Source organism: Bombina bombina, chromosome 2, assembly GCF_027579735.1.
Source record: "Bombina bombina isolate aBomBom1 chromosome 2, aBomBom1.pri, whole genome shotgun sequence".
NCBI classification, from domain to species: domain Eukaryota; kingdom Metazoa; phylum Chordata; class Amphibia; order Anura; family Bombinatoridae; genus Bombina; species Bombina bombina.
This window is the reverse complement of record NC_069500.1, coordinates 417,009,619-417,035,489: the sequence shown is the minus strand read 5'-3', so window position 1 is coordinate 417,035,489 and position 25,871 is coordinate 417,009,619. Positions and strand designations below refer to the sequence as shown.

Here is a 25,871-nt window from a genome sequence, read left to right as displayed (position 1 = left end):
AATCCAGCTCCTGTCTAATTTCTGCGGTCCATATCCCAGGTATAGACAATTGGGAAGCGGATTATCTCAGTCGTCAAGCTTTACATCCGGGAGAGTGGTCTCTTCACCCAGATGTGTTTTTTCAAATTGTTCAGATGTGGGGGCTTCCAGAAATAGACTGAAAAGAGTGCACTTGGGAGCACTTCCGTTCCTGATTTAAATAAATGATCAACTCACTTTCAGGGCCAAAGAGTTCTTATTCAAATGAATTCAATTAAAACATAACTTTTATTACCACAATAATTTGAAAAAGCCGAGATAGTATCAGCGAAACATGTTAGGGAGGGGTACAGTCTAACAACACCCCAAACAGCCGTTTTGGCATAGGAACTGTGGAAAACTTTTAATTTGTTGGTAACATAGAATTCAGTTAATCTAACCTAGTTGTCCAATCGGGCATAATATATTGACCTCAGTGTTCTGAGTTATTCCGGTAGCTCCGTTACACGCCGGGGGTTGCTTATTGGGGGTGGTTAATATTAAAACCTCGATGTATAAACCACATAAGTTTTATTCACCAAAATAAGGCACTGCTAGGATTCGCTTTTTACATATAAGGGAAATATCCATTTGTAACAGCTTATTAGAAAACGTACAACTGTTATCTTAATACTAAGTATTCTAAGAAGTCTATATGTAACCCAAAATTAAGTCAACTTTACACAGTTGCTCTAATTGGGCAATAGTACATTGACCTATGTGCTCTGGGCTATTTTGACAACTCTGTTACACACCAGGGATGGCTGTCGGAGGCAGCTAACACAAGCACCTTTGATGTAAATATTATACAAGTTTAACTAACGTATGCCAAAATAAGGCAGTACTAAAACTTGCTTCATAAGGCTAAAAGATCAATACCCACTTGGAATAACTTGCCACAAGCTGTACTATTTGCAATCTTAAAATCAAACATTTAAAGAAAAATACAAAGACTTTTTATAGTAGGTTATTATAAGCCACATAAGACCAATGAATATTCTGCTTAGATGTTCATAAGCATTGCATACCAGTAAGGCATTAACACCCGCTTTACATGCTAGTACAGGAAAGAAACTTCGAAGTTAAACAGTTTCTGATTAGATGCTCAACTAGAAATCTCCAGATTTATCATCTAAAGAAAGAAAATAAGACTGCATATAGCAGGACATTATAAGTACTGTAAGATTAACCAACTCTGTATCTAGAAGTTACAAATATCATAAGCCATAATAAGGCGCAATTTAGATTTTGTTCCCTCTAGTATTATACATTAATAAAGCGCTATTCAGACTCGCTCTGCAAACCAGTGCACAATACAATAGATCTATTTATAACAAGCGTATAACTCAATGTTGCAATGTATTAACTAATGTTAACACAAGATAAGACGTACTTAGCCTTAGCTGTGTTCCCTTATATTAAAGTGAATTTTACAAGCAAACTAGATCACTGCCAGCACCTTATGAATATATGAGGTGATAGAAACCTAAATTGTGAATCATGTATCTATACATTGTTTAACTTGCAATCAATACATGACCAAAGCTGATTTATTTCAATCTATCACAGATACATGACACTATATGCAGTGATAGACGATCTGATATAATTCACTAAATACTGTGTGACAGTGTATATCTCTATAATCCTATACTATTCCTTTAACAGTGACTGAAGATAAGAAAACTATTGATAAAACATAATTTCTATGTTCATCCGAACCCCCCCCCCCCCCTTTACCATTTCTATTGCCCTTAATAATTTCCAATATTGGAGTGAACTTCTTTAAGGTGTCCTCAATAGTTGTACAACAAGGTTACTAAACTCACAATTAATCTATATTTCCTACCCAGTTCCTATGTGTTTTTAAAATGCACATATACACACATTGATTTTATTAAATTATTGCGGTAATTAAAGTTATGTTTTAATTGAATTCATTTGAATAAGAACTCTTTGGCCCTGAAAGTGAGTTGATCATTTATTTAAATCAGGAACGGAAGTGCTCCCAAGTGCACTGTTTTCAGTCTTGATCCCTCTAACGGGCTATAGACTTAGTCTAAAAATTGTCCTTGTGCACCGGCACTCCTGCTCATGTGAGAAAAACATGCGCACATATATAAAATTGTGTATGTGTGTGTATATATGTATGTGTGTGTGTGTATATATATATATATATATATATATATATATATATATATATATATATATATATATATATATATATATATATATATATATATATATATATATATGATACATTTAATCAATCAAATAGAGCAACCCTGTATTAATATTATTGTAGTGCTAGTGCCATCTCTTCTCATTTACGTATTGATTCCAGAAATAGATATGATGGCATCTCATCTAAACAAGAAACTTCCCAGGTACCTGTCCAAGTCCAGGGATCCTCAGGCGGAAGCAGTGGATGCATTGACACTTCCTTGGAGTTATCAACCTGCCTATATTTCTTTCATGTAATTAGCAAGAGTCCATGAGCTAGTGACGTATGGGATATACATTCCTACCAGGAGGGGCAAAGTTTCCCAAACCTCAAAATGCCTATAAATACACCCCTCACCACACCCACAATTCAGTTTTACAAACTTTGCCTCCTATGGAGGTGGTGAAGTAAGTTTGTGCTAGATTCTACGTTGATATGCGCTCCGCAGCAGGTTGGAGCCCGGTTTTCCTCTCAGCGTGCAGTGAATGTCAGAGGGATGCGAGGAGAGTATTGCCTATTTGAATTCAATGATCTCCTTCTACGGTGTCTATTTCATAGGTTCTCTGTTATCGGTCGTAGAGATTCATTTCTTACCTCCCTTTTCAGATCGACGATATACTCTTATATATACCATTACCTCTACTGATTCTCGTTTCAGTACTGGTTTGGCTTTCTACTACGTGTAGATGAGTGTCCTGGGGTAAGTAAGTCTTATTTTCTGTGACACTCTAAGCTATGGTTGGGCACTTTTATATAAAGTTCTAAATATATGTATTCAAACATTTATTTGCCTTGACTCAGGATGTTCAACGTTCCTTATTTCAGACAGTCAGTTTCATATTTGGGATAATGCATATCAATTTATCATTTTTTTCTTACCTTAAAATTGACTTTTTTCCTGTGGGCTGTTAGGCTCGCGGGGGCTGAAAATGCTTCATTTTATTGCGTCATTCTTGGCGCAGACTTTTTTTGGCGCAAAAATATTTTTCTATTTCCGGTGTCATACGTGTCGCCGGAAGTTGCGTCATCTTTTTGACGTTTTTGCGCCAAGTGTCGGCGTTCCGGATGTGGCGTCATTTTTGGCGCCAAAAGCATTTAGGCGCCAAATAATGTGGGCGTCTTTTTTGGCGCTAAAAAAATATGGGCGTCATTATTGTCTCCACATTATTTAAGTCTCATTATTTATTGCTTCTGGTTGCTAGAAGCTTGTTCACTGGCATTTTTTCCCATTCCTGAAACTGTCATTTAAGGAATTTGATCAATTTTGCTTTATATGTTGTTTTTTCTATTACATATTGCAAGATGTCCCAGATTGACCCTGAGTCAGAAGATACTACTGGAAAATCACTGCCTGGTGCTGGATCTACCAAAGTTAAGTGTATCTGCTGTAAACTTGTGGTATCTGTTCCTCCAGCTGTTGTTTGTAATGAATGTCATGACAAACTTGTTAATGCAGATAATATTTCCTTTAGTAATACTACATTACCTGTTGCTGTTCCATCAACATCTAATACTAGTGTTCCTGTTAACATAAGAGATTTTGTGTCTAAATCCATTAAGAAGGCTATGTCTGTTATTCCTCCTTCTAGTAAACGTAAAAGGTCTTTTAAAACTTCTCATTTTTCAGATGAATTTTTAAATGAACATCATCATTCTGATTCTGATAGTGGTTCCTCTGGTTCAGAGGATTCTGTCTCAGAGGTTGATGCTGATAAATCTTCATATTTATTCAAAATGGAATTTATTCGTTCTTTACTTAAAGAGGTTTTAATTGCATTAGAAATAGAGGATTCTGGTCCTCTTGATACTAAATCTAAACGTTTAAATAAGGTTTTTAAATCTCCTGTAGTTTTTCCTGTCCCTGATGCTATTTCTTAAGTAATCTCCAGGGAATGGAATAATTTGGGTAATTCATTTACTCCTTCTAAACGTTTTAAGCAATTATATCCTGTGCCATCTGACAGATTAGAGTTTTGGGACAAAATCCCTAAAGTTGATGGGGCTATCTCTACTCTTGCTAAACGTACTACTATTCCTACGGCAGATAGTACTTCCTTTAAAGATCCTTTGGATAGGAAAATTGAATCCTTTCTAAGAAAAGCTTACTTATGTTCAGGTAATCTTCTTAGACCTGCTATATCTTTAGCGGATGTTGCTGCAGCTTCAACTTTTTGGTTAGAAGCTTTAGCGCAACAAGTAACAGATCATAATTCTCATAGCATTGTTAATCTTCTTCAACATGCTAATAACTTTATTTGTGATGCCATCTTTGATATCATTAGAGTTGATGTCAGGTATATGTCTCTAGCTATTTTAGCTAGAAGAGCTTTATGGCTTAAGACTTGGAATGCTGATATGTCTTCTAAGTCAACTTTGCTTTCCCTTTCTTTCCAGGGTAATAAATTATTTGGTTCTCAGTTGGATTCTATTATCTCAACTGTTACTGGAGGGAAAGGAACTTTTTTACCACAGGATAAAAAATCTAAAGGTAAATTTAGGTCTAATAATCGTTTTCGTTCCTTTCGTCACAATAAGGAACAAAAGCCTGATCCTTCATCCACAGGAGCGGTATCAGTTTGGAAACCATCTCCAGTCTGGAATAAATCCAAGCCTTTTAGAAAACCAAAGCCAGCTCCCAAGTCCACATGAAGGTGCGGCCCTCATTCCAGCTCAGCTGGTAGGGGGCAGATTACGATTTTTCAAAGAAATTTGGATCAATTCAATTCACAATCTTTGGATTCAGAACATTGTTTCAGAAGGGTACAGAATTGGCTTCAAAATAAGGCCTCCTGCAAATAGATTTTTTCTTTCCCGTGTCCCAGTAAATCCAGCGAAGGCTCAAGCATTTCTGAAATGTGTTTCAGATCTAGAGTTGGCTGGAGTAATTATGCCAGTTCCAGTTCTGGAACAGGGACTGGGGTTTTATTCAAATCTCTTCATTGTACCAAAGAAGGAGAATTCCTTCAGACCAGTTCTGGATCTAAAAATATTGAATCGTTATGTAAGGATACCAACATTCAAAATGGTAACTATAAGGACTATCCTGCTTTTTGTTCAGCAAGGGCATTATATGTCCACAATAGATTTACAGGATGCATATCTGCATATTCCGATTCATCCAGATCACTATCAGTTTCTGAGATTCTCTTTCCTGGACAAGCATTACCAGTTTGTGGCTCTGCTGTTTGGCCTAGCAACAGCTCCAAGAATTTTTACAAAGGTTCTCGGTGCCCTTCTGTCTGTAATCAGAGAACAGGGTATTGTGGTATTACCTTATTTGGACGATATCTTGGTACTTCCTCAGTCTTCACATTTAGCAGAATCTCATACGAATCGACTCGTATTGTTTCTTCGAGATCATGGTTGGAGGATCAATTTGCCAAAAAGTTCATTGATTCCTCAGACAAGGGTAACCTTTTTAGGTTTCCAGATAGATTCAGTGTCCATGACTCTGTCTCTGACAGACAAGAGATGTCTAAAATTGGTTTCAGCCTGTCGAAACCTTCAGTCTCAATCATTCCCTTCGGTAGCCTTATGCATGGAAATTCTAGGTCTTATGACTGCTGCATCGGACGCGATCCCCTTTGCTCGTTTTCACATGCGACCTCTTCAGCTCTGTATGCTGAACCAGTAGTGCAGGGATTTCACAAAAATACATCAATTGTTATCTTTAAAACCATTTGTACGACACTCTCTGACGTGGTGGACAGATCACCAACGTTTAGTTCAGGGGGCTTCTTTTGTTCTTCCAACCTGGACTGTGATTTCAACAGATGCAAGTCTGACAGGTTGGGGAGCAGTCTGGGGGTCTCTGACAGCACAAGGAGTTTGGGAATCTCAGGAGGTGAGATTACCAATCAATATTTTGGAACTCCATGCAATTTTCAGAGCTCTTCAGTCATGGCCTCTTCTAAAGAGAGAATCGTTAATTTGTTTTCAGACAGACAATATCACAACTGTGGCATATGTCAATCATCAAGGAGGGACTCACAGTCCTCTGGCTATGAAAGAAGTATCTCGAATTCTGGTTTGGGCGGAATCCAGCTCCTGTCTAATCTCTGCGGTTCATATCCCAGGTATAGACAATTGGGAAGCGGATTATCTCAGCCGCCAAACGTTACATCCGGGCGAATGGTCTCTTCACCCAGAGGTATTTCTTCAGATTGTTCAAATGTGGGGACTTCCAGAAATAGATCTGAAGGCTTCTCATCTAAACAAAAAACTTCCCAGGTATCTGTCCAGATCCAGGGATCCTCAAGCGGAAGCAGTGGATGCATTGTCACTTCCTTGGAAGTATCATCCTGCCTATATCTTTCCGCCTCTAGTTCTTCTTCCAAAAGTAATATCCAAGATTCTGAAGGAATGCTCGTTTGTTCTGCTGGTGGCTCCAGCATGGCCTCACAGGTTTTGGTATGCGGATCTTGTCCGGATGGCCTCTTGCCAACCGTGGACTCTTCCGTTAAGACCAGACCTTCTGTCGCAAGGTCCTTTTTTCCATCAGGATCTCAAATCCTTACATTTAAAGGTATGGAGATTGAACGCTTGATTCTTAGTCAAAGAGGTTTCTCTGACTCTGTGATTAATACTATGTTACAGGCTCGTAAATCTGTATCTAGGGAGATATATTATAGAGTCTGGAAGACTTACATTTCTTGGTGTCTTTCTCATCATTTTTCCTGGCATTCTTTTAGAATTCCGAGAATTTTACAGTTTCTTCAGGATGGTTTGGATAAAGGTTTGTCTGCAAGTTCATTGAAAGGACAAATCTCTGCTCTTTCTGTTCTTTTTCACAGAAAGATTGCTAATCTTCCTGATATTCATTGTTTTGTACAAGCTTTGGTTCATATAAAACCTGTCATTAAGTCAATTTCTCCTCCTTGGAGTTTGAATTTGGTTCTGGGGGCTCTTCAAGCTCCTCCATTTGAACCTATGCATTCATTGGACATTAAATTACTTTCTTGGAAAGTTTTGTTTCTTTTGGCCATCTCTTCTGCTAGAAGAGTTTCTGAATTATCTGCTCTTTCTTGTGAGTCTCCTTTTCTGATTTTTCATCAGGATAAGGCGGTGTTGCGAACTTCTTTTCAATTCTTACCTAAGGTTGTGAATTCCAACAACATTAGTAGAGAAATTGTGGTTCCTTCATTATGTCCTAATCCTAAGAATTCTAAGGAGAAATCATTGCATTCTTTGGATGTAGTTAGAGCTTTGAAATATTATGTTGAAGCTACTAAGAATTTCCGAAAGACTTCTAGTCTTTTTGTTATCTTTTCCGGTTCTAGGAAAGGTCAGAAGGCCTCTGCCATTTCTTTGGCATCTTGGTTGAAATCTTTAATTCATCATGCTTATGTCGAGTCGGGTAAAACTCCGCCTCAACGGATTACAGCTCATTCTACTAGGTCAGTTTCTACTTCCTGGGCTTTTTGGAATGAAGCTTCTGTTGATCAGATTTGCAAAGCAGCAACTTGGTCTTCTTTGCATACTTTTACTAAATTCTACCATTTTGATGTGTTTTCTTCTTCTGAAGCAGTTTTTGGTAGAAAAGTACTTCAGGCAGCTGTTTCAGTTTGATTCTTCTGCTTATAATTTCAGTTTTTTTCATTATAAGATTTAAACTTTATTTTGGGTGTGGATTATTTTCAGCGGAATTGGCTGTCTTTATTTTATCCCTCCCTCTCTAGTGACTCTTGCGTGGAAAGATCCACATCTTGGGTAGTCATTATCCCATACGTCACTAGCTCATGGACTCTTGCTAATTACATGAAAGAAAACATAATTTATGTAAGAACTTACCTGATAAATTCATTTCTTTCATATTAGCAAGAGTCCATGAGGCCCACCCTTTTTTGTGGTGGTTATGATTTTTTGTATAAAGCACAATTATTCCAATTCCTTATTTTTTTTTTTTATGCTTTCGCACTTTTTTCTTATCACCCCACTTCTTGGCTATTCGTTAAACTGATTTGTGGGTGTGGTGAGGGGTGTATTTATAGGCATTTTGAGGTTTGGGAAACTTTGCCCCTCCTGGTAGGAATGTATATCCCATACATCACTAGCTCATGGACTCTTGCTAATATGAAAGAAATGAATTTATCAGGTAAGTTCTTACATAAAATAAATCCCCGCCTCAGAGGATTACAGCTCATTCTACTAGGTCAGTTTCCACTTCCTGGGCTTTTAAATGAAGCTTCAGTTGATCAGATTTGCAAAGCATCAACTTGGTCTTCTTTGCATACATTTACTAAATTCTACCATTTTGATGTGTTTTCTTCTTCTGAAGCAGTTTTTGGTAGAAAAGTTCTTCAGGCAGGTGTTTCAGTTTGATTATTCTTCTTATAATTTCAGTTTTTTTCTTTGCCATTATAAGATTAAAACTTATGATGTGGGTTGTGGATTAATTTTTTCAGCAGAATTGGCGGTCTTTATTTTTTATCCCTCCCTCTCTAGTGACTCCTGCGTGGAGTTCCACATCTTGGGTATTGCTATCCCATACGTCACTAGCTCATGGACTCTTGCCAATTACATGAAAGAAAACATAATTTATGTAAGAATTTACCTGATAAATTAATTTCTTTCATATTGGCAAGGTGTCCATGAGGTCCACCCTTTTTATGGTGGTTATGATTTTTTTGTATAAAGCACTATTATTCCAATTCCTTTGTTGATGCTTTTTTACTCCTTTCTTTATCACCCCACTTCTTGGCTATTTGTTAAACTGAATTGTGGGTGTGTATTTGTAGGCATTTTGAGGTTTGGGAAACTTTGCCCCTCCTGGTAGGAATGTATATCCCATACGTCACTAACTCATGGACTCTTGCCAATATGAAAAATAAATTTATCAGGTAAATTCTTACATAAATTATGTTTTCTCATGATTTAGATAGGGCACACAACCTTTCCAAATTACTTTTATAATCAAATTTGCTTTGTTATCTTGGTATTCTTTGTTGAAAGCTAAACCAAGGTAGGCTTGTGTACTAATTTTTAAGCCATTGAAGGCTGCCTCTTATCTCTGTGCATTTTGACAGTTTTTCACAACTAGACAGGCTCACCACATCTGGTGAGCCAATAACATGAGGCATGTATGCATAGCCACCAATTACCAGCTAACTCCCAGTGGCGCATTATTGCTCCTGAGCCTTCCTAGGTATGCTATTCAACAAAAGTTAACAAAAGAACAAAGTACATTTCCTAATGCAAATTGAAGAGTCTTAAAATGTTCTATCTCTATCTGTACCATGGGTTGATTTCATGTTTCTTTAAAGAGCCAGCCATATACATTTTTAGGAGCCTGATTACCATATTTTTATACAGCTATGTAATATAAAAACATTGTAGACAGAAGTAAAATTAAATTGGTAATGGCCCATGTGATTTGTCAAGTCCTGCACTATTAGACAGTGAGAGAACCTTTCTCAGATAGTATTTTATTTCTTGTTTTCTGATATTTTTCATCCATTTTAAAGTGACAGTCAAGTCCAAAAATAATTTTCATGTTTCAAATACTTTTATCACCAATTTTGCTTTGTTCTCTTGGTATTCTTATCTGAAAGCTAAACCTAGGAATGCTCATATGATAATTTCTAAGCCCTTGAAGGCTGCCTCTTATCACATGCTTTATTTGCTTTTCACAACAAGGGAGAGCTAGTTCATGTAAACCATATAGATAACATTGTGATCACGCCTGTGGATTGTGGCAGACAATGTACTAATTGGCTAAAATGAAAGTCAATAGATAATAATAATAAATAAAATGTCATGTGATCAGGGGGTGGTCAGAAGATGCTTAGATACCAGGTAATCACAGAGGTAAAAAGTACATTAGTATAAACGTGTTGGTTATGCAAAACTGGGGAATGGGTAATAAAGGGATTATCTATCTTTTAAAGCAATAACAGTTCTGGTGTTGGCTGTCCCTTTTTTATTTGTAACTGCATATAATCTATTTCTCTCTCTAGGGGTAATACAGTGCTTTTTATTTTTACACCAGCCAAATATTCTCATATATTCTTTTTGCCGAGGGAGAACATTGTCTCAATTATGAGAGAATTTCAGGCAAGTAATAAAAGATTTGTTGGAGTTTATTGGTCCTAAAAAATCACTTGTGTTTATAGTAATAGTAAATGAAAATTGTTTGCAATCAAACTAAAGTAGAAATCAAAGTATTGAAAATGATTTTTTATTTTTTGCTATGGGACCACTTTATACATTACTGACTTATACAAGGATTAAGCAAGAGGGCAGATAGAAGTTGTAGCAGCGGTAGATTACAAGTTTTTAAAGGGACATGAAAACCAAACATTTTGTTTTGTAAATTGATATATAGTGCATTCGATTTTTAAGCAACTTTCCAATTTACGTCTGTTATCAAATGCATTACTGGGAGTTAATTGAACACATCTAGTGAGCCAATGATACGAGTCATATATGTGCAGCCACCAATAATTAACTAGCTCCCAGTAATGCATTACTGCTACTGAGCCTACCTAGGTAGGATTTTCAACAAAGGATACAAAGAGAATGGAGCAAATGAGATAATACAGGGAGTGCAGAATTATTAGGCAAATGATTATTTTGACCACATCATCCTCTTTATGCATGTTGTCTTACTCCAAGCTGTATAGGCTCGAAAGCCTACTACCAATTAAGCATATTAGGTGATGTGCATCTCTGTAATGAGAAGGGGTGTGGTCTAATGACATCAACACCCTATATCAGGTGTGCATAATTATTAGGCAACTTCCTTTCCTTTGGCAAAATGGGTCAAAATAAGGACTTGACAGGCTCAGAAAAGTAAAAAATAGTGAGATATCTTGCAGAGGGATGCAGCACTCTTAAAATTGCAAAGCTTCTGAAGCGTGATCATCGAACAATCAAGCGTTTCATTCAAAATAGTCAACAGGGTTGCAAGAAGCGTGTGGAAAAACCAAGGCGCAAAATAACTGCCCATGAACTGAGAAAAGTCAAGCGTGCAGCTGCCAAGATGCCACTTGCCACCAGTTTGGCCATATTTCAGAGCTGCAACATCATTGGAGTGCCCAAAAGCACAAGGTGTGCAATACTCAGAGACATGGCCAAGGTAAGAAAGGCTGAAAGACGACCACCACTGAACAAGACACACAAGCTGAAACGTCAAGACTGGGCCAAGAAATATCTCAAGACTGATTTTTCTAAGGTTTTATGGACTGATGAAATGAGAGTGAGTCTTGATGGGCCAGATGGATGGGCCCGTGGCTGGATTGGTAAAGGGAAGAGAGCTCCAGTCCGACTCAGACGCCAGCAAGGTGGAGGTGGAGTACTGGTTTGGGCTGGTATCATAAAAGATGAGCTTGTGGGGCCTTTTCGGGTTGAGGATGGAGTCAAGCTCAACTCCCAGTCCTACTGCCAGTTTCTGGAAGACACCTTCTTCAAGCAGTGGTACAGGAAGAAGTCTGCATCCTTCAAGAAAAACATGATTTTCATGCAGGACAATGCTCCATCACACGCGTCCAAGTACTCCACAGCGTGGCTGGCAAGAAATGGTATAAAAGAAGAAAATCTAATGACATGGCCTCCTTGTTCACCTGATCTGAACCCCGTTGAGAACCTGTGGTCCATCATCAAATGTGAGATTTACAAGGAGGGAAAACAGTACACCTCTCTGAACAGTGTCTGGGAGGCTGTGGTTGCTGCTGCACGCAATGTTGATGGTGAACAGATCAAAACACTGACAGAATCCATGGATGGCAGGCTTTTGAGTGTCCTTGCAAAGAAAGGTGGCTATAGTGGTAACTGATTTGTTTTTGTTTTGTTTTTGAATGTCAGAAATGTATATTTGTGAATGTTGAGATGTTATATTGGTTTCACTGGTAAAAATAAATAATTGAAATGGGTATATATTTGTTTTTTGTTAAGTTGCCTAATAATTATGCACAGTACTAGTCACCTGCACACACAGATATCCCCCTAAAATAGCTATAACTAAAAACAAACTAAAAACTACTTCCAAAACTATTCAGCTTTGATATTAATGAGTTTTTTGGGTTCATTGAGAACATGGTTGTTGTTCAATAATAAAATTAATCCTCAAAAATACAACTTGCCTAATAATTCTGCACTCCCTGTAGAAGTAAATTGGAGAGTTGTTTAAAATCGCATGCTCTGTCTGACTCATAAGTGTAATTTTGACGTGACTGTTCCTTTTAAATGTGTAATGTATTTTGCTTTTTTATAGAATAAATTGTAGTGTTTACAACCCCTCAAACATATTGATTGCATTTCATTGGTTCACAAATCTTTTATTTACCATCACTATAATGCATTTAATTGAGTGGTTTGCTTAGGGAATGTATAACTGGCCGCCTTTTCTGCCCCAATATATTGCTGTAGCTTAAACAGTAAAATAAAAAGTCAAGTCTTGTTCTGACAGGTTTTAAATTCCATTATTCACATGTTGTGGTGTATGCAGATGTAAGTTATGTGCGTGTAAACCAGACCTTGCCTATACTGACACAAGGTTTAGGTCAGGAGACTGATAACCGAAGTGTAATGTTTCATCATAACTTGCCTTGAGCACTACAGCTTCTATGTTTCACTGAGCCTTCATACCTAACATACCAAGCCTTTATAGCTGACTGCTTTATGTACTGATGTTGCTATCCCCACCTATTTGTTAAAGGAACAGTCTACTCCACAATTTTTATTGTTAAAAGGATAGATAATCCCTTTATTAACCATTCCCCAGTTTTGCATAACCAACTGTTATATTAAAGGGATAGGAAAGTCAAAATTAAACTTGTATGATTCAGATAGCTTGTCATTTTAAGACACTTTTAAATTCACTTCTATTTTCAAATGTGCTTCGTTCTTAGTATCCCTTGTTAAAAATGAATACGCACATATCATACACCAGTGGGAGCTACTGCTAATTGGTGCCTGCACACATTTATCTCTTGTGATTGGCTTAATAGATATTTTCAGCTTCCTGTCAGTAGTGCAATGCTGTCCCTTCAGCAATGGATAACAAGAGAAAATTTGTTAGTAGAATTAAATTGGAAAGTTGTTTAAAATTGTATGTTCTTTCTGCCCCCTTATTTCAGTTTTATTGGACAGACTTGCATTTTAACCAATCAGTGCCCTCTCATAAGTAACTCCATGGGAGTGAGCACAACATCTATATGGCACACATGAACTAATGCTCTCTAGGTGTGAAAAAGGTCAAATGCATTGAGATAAGATGCGGCCTTCAAGGGCTTAGAAATTAGCATATGAACCTACCTAGGTTTACCTTTTGACTAAGAATACCCAGAGAACAAAGCAAATTTGTTGATAAAAGTACATTGGAAAGTTGTTTAATATTGCATGCCCTATCTGAATCATGCAAGTTTAATTTTGTCTAGACTGTCTATTTAAGATGCATTTAATCTCAGCAGTGCCTTGTATTGGTTAAAGTTTAAAAAGTACTACAGGTATTTAATAAAAAGGAAACTATTGATCAGGAACTTAAAGGCATGAAAGTCAATACTAAATTTCATAGTTCAGATAAGTGTGCAGTTTTAACACCTTTTCAATGTACTCCTATTATTAAATTGATCAAAAAGTGTTCCTTAAAGGGACATGAAACCCACATTTTTTTCTTTCATAATTCAGATAATACATTTTCAAACAACTTTCAAATTTACTTCTATTATATATTTTGTTTCATTCTCTTGGTATCCTTTGTTGAATCAGCAGTAATGCTATCTGAAAGCCAATCACAAGAAGCATATATATCCTGCCACCAATCAGCAGTTTCTAAGCCTACACCTAGGTATTTTCAACAAAGGATACAAAGAGAATTAAATAAATTAGAAAATAGAAATAAATTGGAAGTCATTTAAAATTGTATGCTCTGTCTGAATCATGAAAGAGAAAAAAAAAATTGGGTTTCATGTTACTTTAATATTGATGGTAGTTTCTATGAACTTTTAAAATCTGATCAAGCTTTTGTACATAATTAGTCCTTTTTTTTTTTTTTTTTTTCTTTCCAAAATATACTCTGTACTAAACTTTTCAACTGCCATATAATGGCAGTAAAATGTCTCTTGGATTAATTTGTTTTCCTTGCTCTTGGTCGAACATCACATAATTATAAGGTAAACGTGCCGTAGTAGTAAAAAAGGTGCATTGCTCACAAGAAGGTCTTACATTCAGGAGTCACAGATTTGCAGACTGGGAAAGGCTAGGGGGAAGGTTGAAAAAAAATCCCTTAGAGACAGTCAATCCCTGCCTCACAGTGCTGCTCCATATTCATCAAGCAGTGCGTCGCTTTGGCTGCGCAGTGCAGCCAGAACACAGTGCTATTTGAAGAGAACAGACTGATAGGGAGCAGCTCTGCAAAGCTTAAAGGGCCATAATACCCAAATGTTTATACACTTGAAAGTGATGCAGCATAGCTGTAAAAAGCTGACTAGAAAATATCTCCTGAACATCTCTGTAAAAAAGAAAGATATTTTACCTCAAAAGTTCCTCAGTAGCCACATCCCATTGTAAAGGATTTCTAAGCAGCATTTTAGTATGTCTGTCCTGGGACAGCTTAGGGGATGAGCCTCGTGAACTCTCATATTATTTCACCAATCAGGTAAAGGAAGCTTACTATGAAATCTCATGAGTTAAGTCAAATCTCATGAGATCACAGTAAGAGTTCATGACCTCAGCACTGCTGATGCTGATTGGCTGCTGTTCATTTCTTCATTTTTTTTATTTTATTTTTACCTGCAGCTGGGAGCTGCCGAGTATAACTTTTTACACAGAACTTACTCTGCTGAGCTGAGGAAATTGTGAGGTAAAATATCTTCCTTTTTTACATAGAGATGCTCAGGTGATATTTTCCTGTCAGCTTTTTACAGTTATACTGCATCAGTTTCAAGTGATTTAGCATATGAGTATTATGTCCCTTTAAACACTAACAGTACCTGCATGTGTCCTGTTCTTTCTGCAGACATCTTGCATTTTCTGTGATTACATCTCAGATCACATCATGTTTTGCCTTATGGGGTATCACTGGTATCAGATGTATTTTTTCTATTTTCAGGAATCTATTTGTGAATACAGTTTTAATTGATGCAAATCTTTGGAAATATTAGAGCAACAAATAATAAAGAAACCACCTTTATAGAGAAAACACACATATAGTTCTTTAATATTTTCACCACATTTCTTTATCTAACTTCAGCACATACTTGGCTTATCCGGCGTATTTCATTGTGGCATACGTAGGTATGGAACACTTTACCTGGAATATTTTTCTTGTGATATTTCACTGTGGCCCTATATCTGTCACGTCTCTGACATGACTTTTTCACAGTGATTTACACTTTACCAACACCTTTCCCTGTGACAAACTTTATATTAGCGCTTCTCAACTCCAGTCCTCACATGTCACCATCCAGACAGATCCTAAGTATTTCCCTATCTGTGCACAGTAAGTGATCAGCTGGGCAGGGAAATAACATCTGACCTATTATGGGTACTTGATCGTAGAACTGAGAGACACTGATTTGTGTGATACATTGAATGTTTACCTTCGTTGCATCAGGGCAAAAAATAATGGACACGTGCTGGAGAACCCCTTGCCAATGTCACAGGTGTCCCTTTTTCTGTGAATAATGCAGAGCAAAGGGAAAAGTGTCTATTAATGCCCCATAAACAAAATGAGTTGATTGCCAGAGCTGCACGAGGAAACTCTAGCAATTCAGGAGGGTATGATAACCCTCATAAACAATACTCGTGTACTGGGGGGTGCTCACTGTCCTTGCATGAAAGTAATTCAAAGGAAGAAGGAAAGGTGGACAGTATCTGAGCACTCAAGAAATGTACTTATTAAGACAGTATTGAGGCAGGAAAAGCCGCCAAAGAAGGGATATAAATTAAAACTTAACATTTATTAATGAAACTAATAAAATATATGAACTAACCGTGTAGGTGTATATAAAACTTAGATTAAAAGAGAGAACAACACATGGAGAGGAGTACCAGTAATACCCAATTATCCTAAATATAAGTCAAATAAAGGCAATGGCAAATCCTCAGCTCTGTACAAACCAGAATGGGCTCGCGGGCTGCACAAGAAAATGAAGTACAAAAGAAGATGATTGACCTCACAACAATTACTTCTATAAAGTGCAGTACTGGAGCGCTAAACAAACTATGCAACCAGTTATATTGGTCTTTTTGTTGATTGTAGACGTGAACCTCCATATTAACCTATTATTATGACAGCCTAGTGGAGGCATATTAATATTTCTCGTATGTTAATGATGATGGTTTTTAAATATCAAAATATTCACAGCATTAAAGTAAATTAAAGGGACATGAAACCCAATTTTTTTCTATCATGATTTAGAAAGAGCATACAATTATAAACAACTTTCTAATTTACTTCTATTATATATTTAGCTTCATCCTCTTGATATTATTTGCTGAAAAGCATGTCTAGATATGTTTAGTAGCTGCTGATTGGTAGCTGCACATAGATGCCTCCTGTGATTGGTTCACGGTGTGCATTGCTATTTCTTCATTAAAGTATATCTAAAGAATAAAGAAAATTAGATAATAGAAGTAAATTGGAATGTTGTTAAAAATTGTATTCTCTACCTTAATCATGAAAGAAAATGTTTGGGTATAGTGTCCCTTTAAATCAATACCTGTTCCTATATGAGGAGTAGAGCAGTTTTTCTTTTTATTGTTAGTGTCACATATGGTACCTTTTTTGATAGACTTTTTTTTAGACCACCATTATAGATTTTTATCTATCAATTATCAATGACACGCTGACATTCACCAGTTAATATGTGATGGGTATGTAGTAAGTGGTGTGGATATATTATGACCCACTTTGGTAACAGAAATAATAGTACTTGTTATACTCGTAAACTATTTCTGGCACATATAACTGCATATAGTTTCAATGAAACTTTGATTCACTCTTATCTAAATTGATGTGAATAGCTATCTATAGCTGCATCTTTGAATGGCCAATAACAGATTTTAATAAGGGTGCATTACACTGTGGACATTGATGCACACTTTTAATCTTTTCAGTGTATGCCATATGATGCTATGGTTTCTATTATAGATCAAGCTCTGTCATGAATCCTGTCTATGGGATGCGTACTCAGCATGATTACTGACCTAACGCACTCGATTTTCGAGTGGTAAAGAGATTGATATTGTAAACTCAGGCGATTCTGAAATGACATTATTTATTTTGCTTTTATTATGGTCTTAATCACCAAGTGACACTCACAGAGTATGGGCACTATAGAACTACCGCATTGATGACTGAACCTGCATTCTGTCATTCCGATATGCTGCTTATAACCACACTCGTTTTTTGATAGGATTGTAGCCATCAACTTTGAGTAATTATTCTTTCATATTGACTGTCACAGGCATAACATCGAATCTGGAATTGTCAATAGACATCAATGACGTCGTCACGTGATACACGTCTATCCAATGATAGGAGGGCTGTAATGATAGGTCCGGATCGGGGGTATGTAATTTTACTCACCCCTGATTGGCTGAGTGACTTCTTTTAGGTAGAAGGGCTTCCCCAATTCGGGTTAGCCTTTGAGAAAGCTGAATAATAGGCTTAATATTAGTAAATTAAGCCTATTGGGTAGCAATTGTTTTTGGCCTTTGGCGTTTTGTTCTCAGACCGGTACTTACCGGTCCAGTACTGCACTTTATAGAAATAATTGTTGTGAGGTCAATCCTCTTTTGTAGTTAAAGGACCAGTCAACACAGCACAAAACACAAAATCAAAACCAAAATAAATATACAGCCACATAGATGATTAAGTTTATAATGTATATGAGCATTCAAAATAAAAACTTAGATAGTAAAATTATTATAAAACTTACTTTTCTCCTGACTGTTTTACCAATTGTTCTGAGGCTTGACCACCTCCCACGCCTAGAGGAGGATGGGCTCACTGTGAGTGACAAGTTTTGTCTTCCAATCCAAGATTAGCCTATTTGAATTTTTTTTACCCATTGTGTGTGCATGTGAGCGGGCCCGTGACCCTGTGCACGTGCATGTCACCACCACCCCACCCCCCCTCTGGTGTGCACTATTGTCTTTATAATTTACAAGCTGGCACAGCATGAAATGGAGCAGCTGTGCTGCAGAGCTTTTAGAGCAGAAGTGTCCTTTGTTGAAGAGCAGTAATGCCCTACTACTAAAATCCAATCTTCATCAGCGACCAAACAGCAGCTCTCTCCCAGTGCCTTACTGCTCTTCAACAAAGGAACCAAATAGAATAAGGCAAAATTGACAATAGTTGAAAGTGTCCTTTGTTGAAGAGCAGTAATGCCCTACTACTAAAATCCAATCTTCATCAGCCACCAAACAGCAGCTCTCGCCCAGTGCCTTACTGCTCTTCAACAAAGATGTGCAGTTACTTTGCATTGTTATTAATTGCTATCATTTTAGTTTTTTTTTTTTTTTTATTAATTGGCTTGATTAAATTATTTATTTCTATTCCACATCTAAGTGTAATAGGATCTAGAGCAGCACCAAATTACAGTGTGGACAGTGCACAAGCTTTTATGTGCACTGCTTCACCAAAGAAGCACGGTCCAGATGTGCTAGTGATGCATGACGTCACACCACTTCCGGCTTCGGCACTTCCGGTTTCTGCAACTTCCGGTTTCGCATGCGCATTGAAAGGAAAATGCATATACGTATATGCATTTTCCATTTATGAACAACATCCATGGAGGACAGGGAAAGCAGCAAAAAGTTTAAAACAATCATTTATGGAGCCTGCTTGCAGTTAATTAAAAAGGCAGAATTGATTTGTAATGGTGCCCTGTATTGTTGACTGGTCCTTTAATTTTCTTGTGCAGCCCGTGAGTCCTTTCTGGTTTGTACAGAGCTGAGGATTTGCCATTGCCTTTATTTGACTTATATTTAGGATAATTTTGTATTACTGGTACTCCTCTCCATGTGTTGTTCTCTCTTTTAATCTAAGTTTTATATACACCTACACGGTTAGTTCATATATTTTATTAGTTTCATTAATAAATGTTAAGTTTTAATTTATATCCCTTCTTTGGCGGCTTTTCCTGCCTCAATACTGTCTTAAGTACATTTTCTTGAGTGCTCAGATACTGTCCACCTTTCCGTCTTCATTTGAATCCCTTTTTCTGTACATCATCATGGTCAGGCATATACAGTGATAACAACCTGCCCAGATCAGTACCCAGTAATACAGCAGTAGGAATATAGGAATATTGTCAGATACCCCCACATTTCATAGACCTCTCCCTGCTCCCCAATCAAGATATACACGTGCCATAGGCACTGAAGGTTTTACTCCCCCAAATCCTTTAAAGGACCACTAGAATTGCATAATTAACATGTACATACTAAAAAGAAAATGAAATAGCACTTACTCTGAATTTCAAATAAGCAGTACATATATTTCTGACAAATTTAGTTTTTCCCTAATTTGCCGGCCCCCTATATCATGTGACAGTCATCAGCCAATCACAAACTAGTATACGTATACTCAGTATGTATATAGAAGTAAATTAAAAAGTTTCTTAAAACGGCATGCTCTACCTGAATATGAAAGTTTAATTTTGACTTTAGTGTCCCTTTAATAACTAAAGTCCTGCCAGGGCTAATGTCCTTAGAGCTCTGGATGGACAAGAGTGTGTGACAGGTTGTAGACTTTCATTGTTGTTTTCCTCTGACCTGGTGCAAACAACATAGAAGCTGGTATTTCTGAGGGATGACTCCCTCCAGCTGATATGCCGCATCTTATTGCACACAAAATACCTGCGGTTATCTCCCTGCCCTGAAGTGGTTGAAGCAAAAGATGGTACAACAGTCTTGGTGATGGGGGGGGGGGGGGTTGTGGAGAAAACAATTAAATATATTTTTTCCTGGGGTCAGGTTTCTGACCAGACCCCTTCCCGAGTGGGCAAGTAAGGTAGTCACCCCCTTTTTTATGGCACATCATAAACCACATAGCAAGACCTGGCTGCAGTTATAGGATAAGTTATTATTTTAGTTATTTATATCCAGTACACACCCTTATAAGCAATCTTGTTGTGACGGCATGATGATTATTTTGATACCAAACATGACATGTCTGTCATATTTGGTCGCCCTGTAACATAAAAGTGATTAAAACTTGTCTTAAGATTTCTTCGTTTTTTTAACTGTAATTAACTTTAGGTCTCTGTCTTGATAAAGGATCCTGTTTTATGTCACTCTGTCTTGACATATTGGCCCATAACAATACTTCTCCTGAGAAGGGGAATTGCATCTGGTGCCTTGTTCACCAGATGTAAGTAATAATCATTCTTCCAAAAAATTTTCCCCTTTTTAGATAGTTCTGATAAGTTGTAAATAGCATGAAAATACAGCAGAAAAAGAAAAAATAACCCCTGACATCCTAAAATTAGCTATTTCAAATGCTGAAATAAAGGTGGAATAGCAATTTGTAAACAATTTAATACACCCAAGAAGGTTAAATGGGTTATTGGGAACAATTTAAAGGGGAGAGAAATTTAGGGTACACCCTCCCTTAAAATCAGTTTTGTCTTGCTGTTATTGGCAACTGATGGGTTAATTTACAATTGTTTGTGTTGATGGCAACCAAAAAATTTAGATAGGCTCCTAGATTTTAAATACATTTCCCTTGTTGTGAAAATGATGCTTGTTTTAAAATCAAGAGCAGTCCAGGAATATACCTCTTGAAATCACTGGTTCATATATTTATCTAATTTACTTTACTTGTGTTCAATGAGGGCTTGGTGTAAACAAATGTGTACTCTGCTCTGCTCAGAGCAATTACTCTGTATTATGTCGCCTTGTCATGTAAATTGTAGCATACTTATATAACACAATTTATGCTCCATCCTCTCTAGGAGGGAGCAGAGCAATCACAATTTTCAGAGGTATTGTTCAGCAAATGCTAGCAAAACGTATAAATAATGTATATTGCAATGTATTTTAATTCAAACATTTTATGGGGTTTACATTTACTGTCCCTCCTTTAAACGGATATGTTAAGTAAATTTAAAAACAGCAGATAGCCTACTTTATTTTCTTGACAAATGAGCACTGAATTTCTCATTGTAGTCACTGCTGTCAGATGAGAGCTGACATATTTTGAACTTAAAGTGAAAGTAAAGGCTAGGATTGACTGTTGAAAACAAAGGGGGCTGTCATTCATGAAGTATAAAATACTTCATGTAATAAGCTCCTTTATTTGTTTTAACCAATCACAGTTTTTAGCTGCTACAGCAGCCCACGGCTAAAAACTTTTTTTTCTTAAGAGGTGACGGTTTCACCTCTTAGCCAAAAGCTGTGCGGTAAATCCGGCTTGGTGCCCGTGGGAGCCGGATTTACCGCACAGCTATTGGCTAAGAGGTGAAAACGTCACCTCTTAGGAAAAAAAAAGTTTTTAGCCGTGGGCTGCTGCAGCAGCTAAAAACGGTGATCTGTTAAAACAAATAAAGGAGCTTTCTACATGAAGTATCTTATACTTCATGAATGAAAGTCCCCTTTGTTTCAAAAGTCAATCCTAGCGTTTGTAAAATGCCAGGATTTACTTTCACTTTAAGTTGCATTCCGCCTCTTCTGAGCATGGGCAAAACATACTTACCGTTTCTCTTGCTTTCACAAAACACTCAAGTTACTCTAGATGAAGATTTATGACATCAAGCTGTAAATACATTTCTGTAATGGACTCTGGATAAATGAAGTAAACATTTTAAAATGATGAATAATATACAGTATATTGCCCACCACTTAGTGTTTGTGTTTTTTTGTTTTTATTATTACAACTGTAAAACAGACTTTTTTATCCCTTTACACTGATGGCATGTTATTGGAATAATAAAATGCTCTAATGTATTATAGCATTTTGTTACTGCACAAATTCTAGCAAAGAGGTTTCACTGTGTTTTTAGCTCAATCACACAAGCATTTATGCAAGAACATGTTACTTTCCTGAATAAACCACTCTTTGCTTGTCTCTGTCCACCAGTATGGCAGCGGGAGTTGTCTAATCAGCCAGTAAACATTTTTCAGAAGTTAACAGCTGTTACTGTTGTATTAGTTGTAGTTAGAATTTAAACAAGTATCAGAAAACAAATGCATATTTTCAACATGATACGCTAGTAATATTTTGTGCCTTTAAGTATGCTTCGAGTATCCTCACCCAGCTACATGCTACACAGTGACTAGCCACAGCAAGAGAGAGAAATGTTCAAGGGGTGTGTCCATGGACTACTCATACCCAAACCTTGCAATTTATGCTAACCAAATTAGAGTTTTAAATATTTTGAATGCATTTATTTTGGTTGCAGAGCTTTTGCAAAACAAGTAGCCCTCAGTTTGCGCTGGGGTTCAGTTCCTGAAGGATCAGTTGTAAAATAAAAAATTGGTGTAAAATGAACCCAGTTATATAATATAAGTCAATGGGAAATAAATGAGTTAGGTTCCAGGCCCCTCTCAAAACTGGCATTAGTAATGTAATATTATATTGTTTTATATATAATATTGTATTTAAAAACCTGAAATCAATGCTGTGAATGTAAAAACAGCAATATAAATAGTTTTTAGGCTTGTGAGGCATCTCACTATCAATAAGGCAGTGTGCGGAGGTCTGTCAGTGGTTAATCATTTTAATATGTTACTGCTCTTTTATATACATGAAAGCAATATTTTTACAGTTCACTGTACTGGCCCTTTAAGAAAGCAAACAATTGGCAAACTACTCTCATTTGCTGTAAACAGTATGACAGTACTGTAAATGCAGGCGGAAAAAAACTCTTCTGCAAATCTCTTGTTTTCAGCTAAGAAGCCTGTGCAATAACTTCCTCAATAGTGGTCACTTGATCACTAGAAACCAGGCTCTGTTGTGAAACAGCAAATTGAAGCGGCGTAAAACGAGAGCTACTTTTCTTATTTGTTTGTGTTCTTTGTCTATATAAAATTGGTTTTAATGTGCATTAAAATATAGCTACAACTGTACATACAGTACAGGCGTACCTCAGAGATATTGCAGGTATGGTTCCAGAGCACCGCAATAAAGTAGGTCACATAAATGTTTTTATTCCCCAGTGCATATAAGTTATCACTGTAGTCTAAGTGTGCAACAGCATTATGCCTAAAAACAACAACAACAATGTACACACCTTAAAGGGACAGTAAACCTTAAAAATAATGTTATATAATTCTGCTGAGCGGGTCTGTAATATTTAGTCAGCACATCGGGATGCGCTGACTAAATATTACAGACCTGCTCAGCAGAGAGCGGGTCTGTAAAAGCGCCGTAATTTTTACATATTTAAACAGAAAAAAGGCTATTAGAACTATAGCACTAATATAATGTTATACAATTCTGCACTATGTGCAGAATTATATAACATATTTTAGGTTTACTGACACTTTAAAAGTATAAATGTTTTGCAGTCATTTTTTACAGAATTTAAAAACGTGTTGTTGAAATTTAAATGGATGTGCGCCAATACCTCTTGTCTTTGTTATTATTTGGTCATTTTTGGCAGCACTCACAAGTGTATATATATTTTTGTAAGGTGTACTTAACCTAACTGTATTTGACTTTCACAATAAAATGAGGTATGCCTGTATATAGCAAACATAAACACTGTTAAATTCTACAATTGGTAGTTTATCTTTTCTAAATGTAATACAATTATGATTTCATGTGTAATAACTCTACAGAAGAGAAAATAGAGCTTCCTTAAAGGACCACTCAATGCAGTCGAATTACATAATTAACAAGTTCATAATAAAGACAATGCAATAACACCTACTCTGAATTTCATAAAAGCAGTAGATCTTTTTCTGACATTTATTTTGTTCTCCCATTTTGCGGCCCCTTGTATCATGTGACAGACATCAGCCAATCATAGACTAGTATACGTATACCCTGTGAACTTGCTGTTGGAGCCTGGTTACTTATTTGTGGAAAGCTTTAGCTGTTTTGATTATGTACATTCCAGTTTATATTGCCTGTTATCTCTGAGCTCATCAAGCAATGTTATTAGAGTCCTAGCCTTTCTGTGCGTAGAAGTCATTTCAGCTAACTTCCTGTTTTCTGACAGCATTTCCCCTCTCTCTCTTCCTCCTCACAATACTATTGTGTTTTCCAGGCCCATCAGGAAATGTGGCATTCAACAATCACCATATCTGAATTTAGCTGGATGCAATAGTCCACCTTATTTAAAGAAAATTGAAATAAAAAAAATAAAATATTTAAATATTTTTTCTTCTTATTTTTGGAAATTGTGTTATGTTTATGAAAGAAAAAAAAATCAAAGCCTCACAATGATTTTTATCCCTATCCTTTTAGTCTATTTGAGTTTGTTTCAATAATGTTAAGGTTCCCAGAAAGTGACTAAATGAAGATGCTCATTTGTAGAGATCCCTCAGTGCCTCATTTTAACTGGTTAATGTTAATATATTTCTAGAATTGTTCAGAATACATTTTCCATCCATCTTTCATCTTACAGTGCACCTGCATGTAACAATGCCCTCTCATCTCATTAACCCACTGTGATCTGTACTCTGTGCTGTTTTAACTCACAAGTACCTGCCGTTTCTGCTTCCTTTAAAAGCGCTTTATTGACACCCTGTATCTCTGTTCAGCTATCAGCTTCTCTCCTCCCATTAGTCACTAAGTGGCTTTAAAGAATAATCTACAGCTGTATGGTTTTGTATTCGTTTATCTAAATCATTTTCTTGTTTACTGTGCTCTAAATTTTCAGATGCTGCTAATATTACTAAAGTGGTTGCTGACTTCTTGTAGCTAAACATAAATGTCTCTCTTAATTTTCCTACCTAGCAGCTGCTTTAAAGTCTAGATGTGCGCCAATGACAATATAGGGGTATTGTAAATTTAAATAAGATCTAGATTCCAACACTCGGGTTACATAGAAAACTGAAGGAATTACTGACTGACATACAGACACAGCATCTTCTTTCTGCAATATGTAATCCATATTGCAGAAAGGTGCTGTATCTTTATGGCCTTATTTGTATGTATGAAAAGACTCCTCTTTGCATGTATTTAACCATTGTGTAACACTTTATTGTGCTGTAATTTTTTATATTTATATTAAACCATAACATTTAATACATTTTATTAAAAATACACACATTTGTTGGCCATTTCACAGTGTATAGACAGCATTTATCTGCCCTCGACAGATGCAAAGTTGTGTAAACCAGGGCAGGTTCCATCTAAAACAGCAGGGACAAGAAACAAAACTGTTTAGTGATCAATTTGCCTTTTTTTATATTTTGCATGGGTTGTAAAACTAACCATGGGTGGTCTTTAGCTTGATAACTGGTAGTGACGACCAGTCAAGCTTCTCTATTTACACATGCCCCCTATACACTCATTTTGTATTGCCCCAGACCTCGTCAGCCAGATCAAGGCCCGTCTTGCCTTAATCCGCATACTCTCTACCCCACCCAACGCTTCATCTCCACGTCACCATCTCTTCTTCTCAGCGCCTTCACCCTGACGCAAATGCGCTCCACCTTCACAGCGACGGTCCACCTTCCCAAGCCTACACTCCATTTGTACAGTAGCATTTCACTGCGTCACATACACACC

General features: G+C 36.8%; 1 protein-coding gene across 1 annotated transcript in view; it reads left to right on the top strand.

The window, feature by feature from the left end:
- Positions 1-25,871, top strand: part of PPM1F (protein phosphatase, Mg2+/Mn2+ dependent 1F) — a 214,571-nt gene that overhangs the window by 7,566 nt on the left and 181,134 nt on the right. The window lies entirely within an intron of this gene.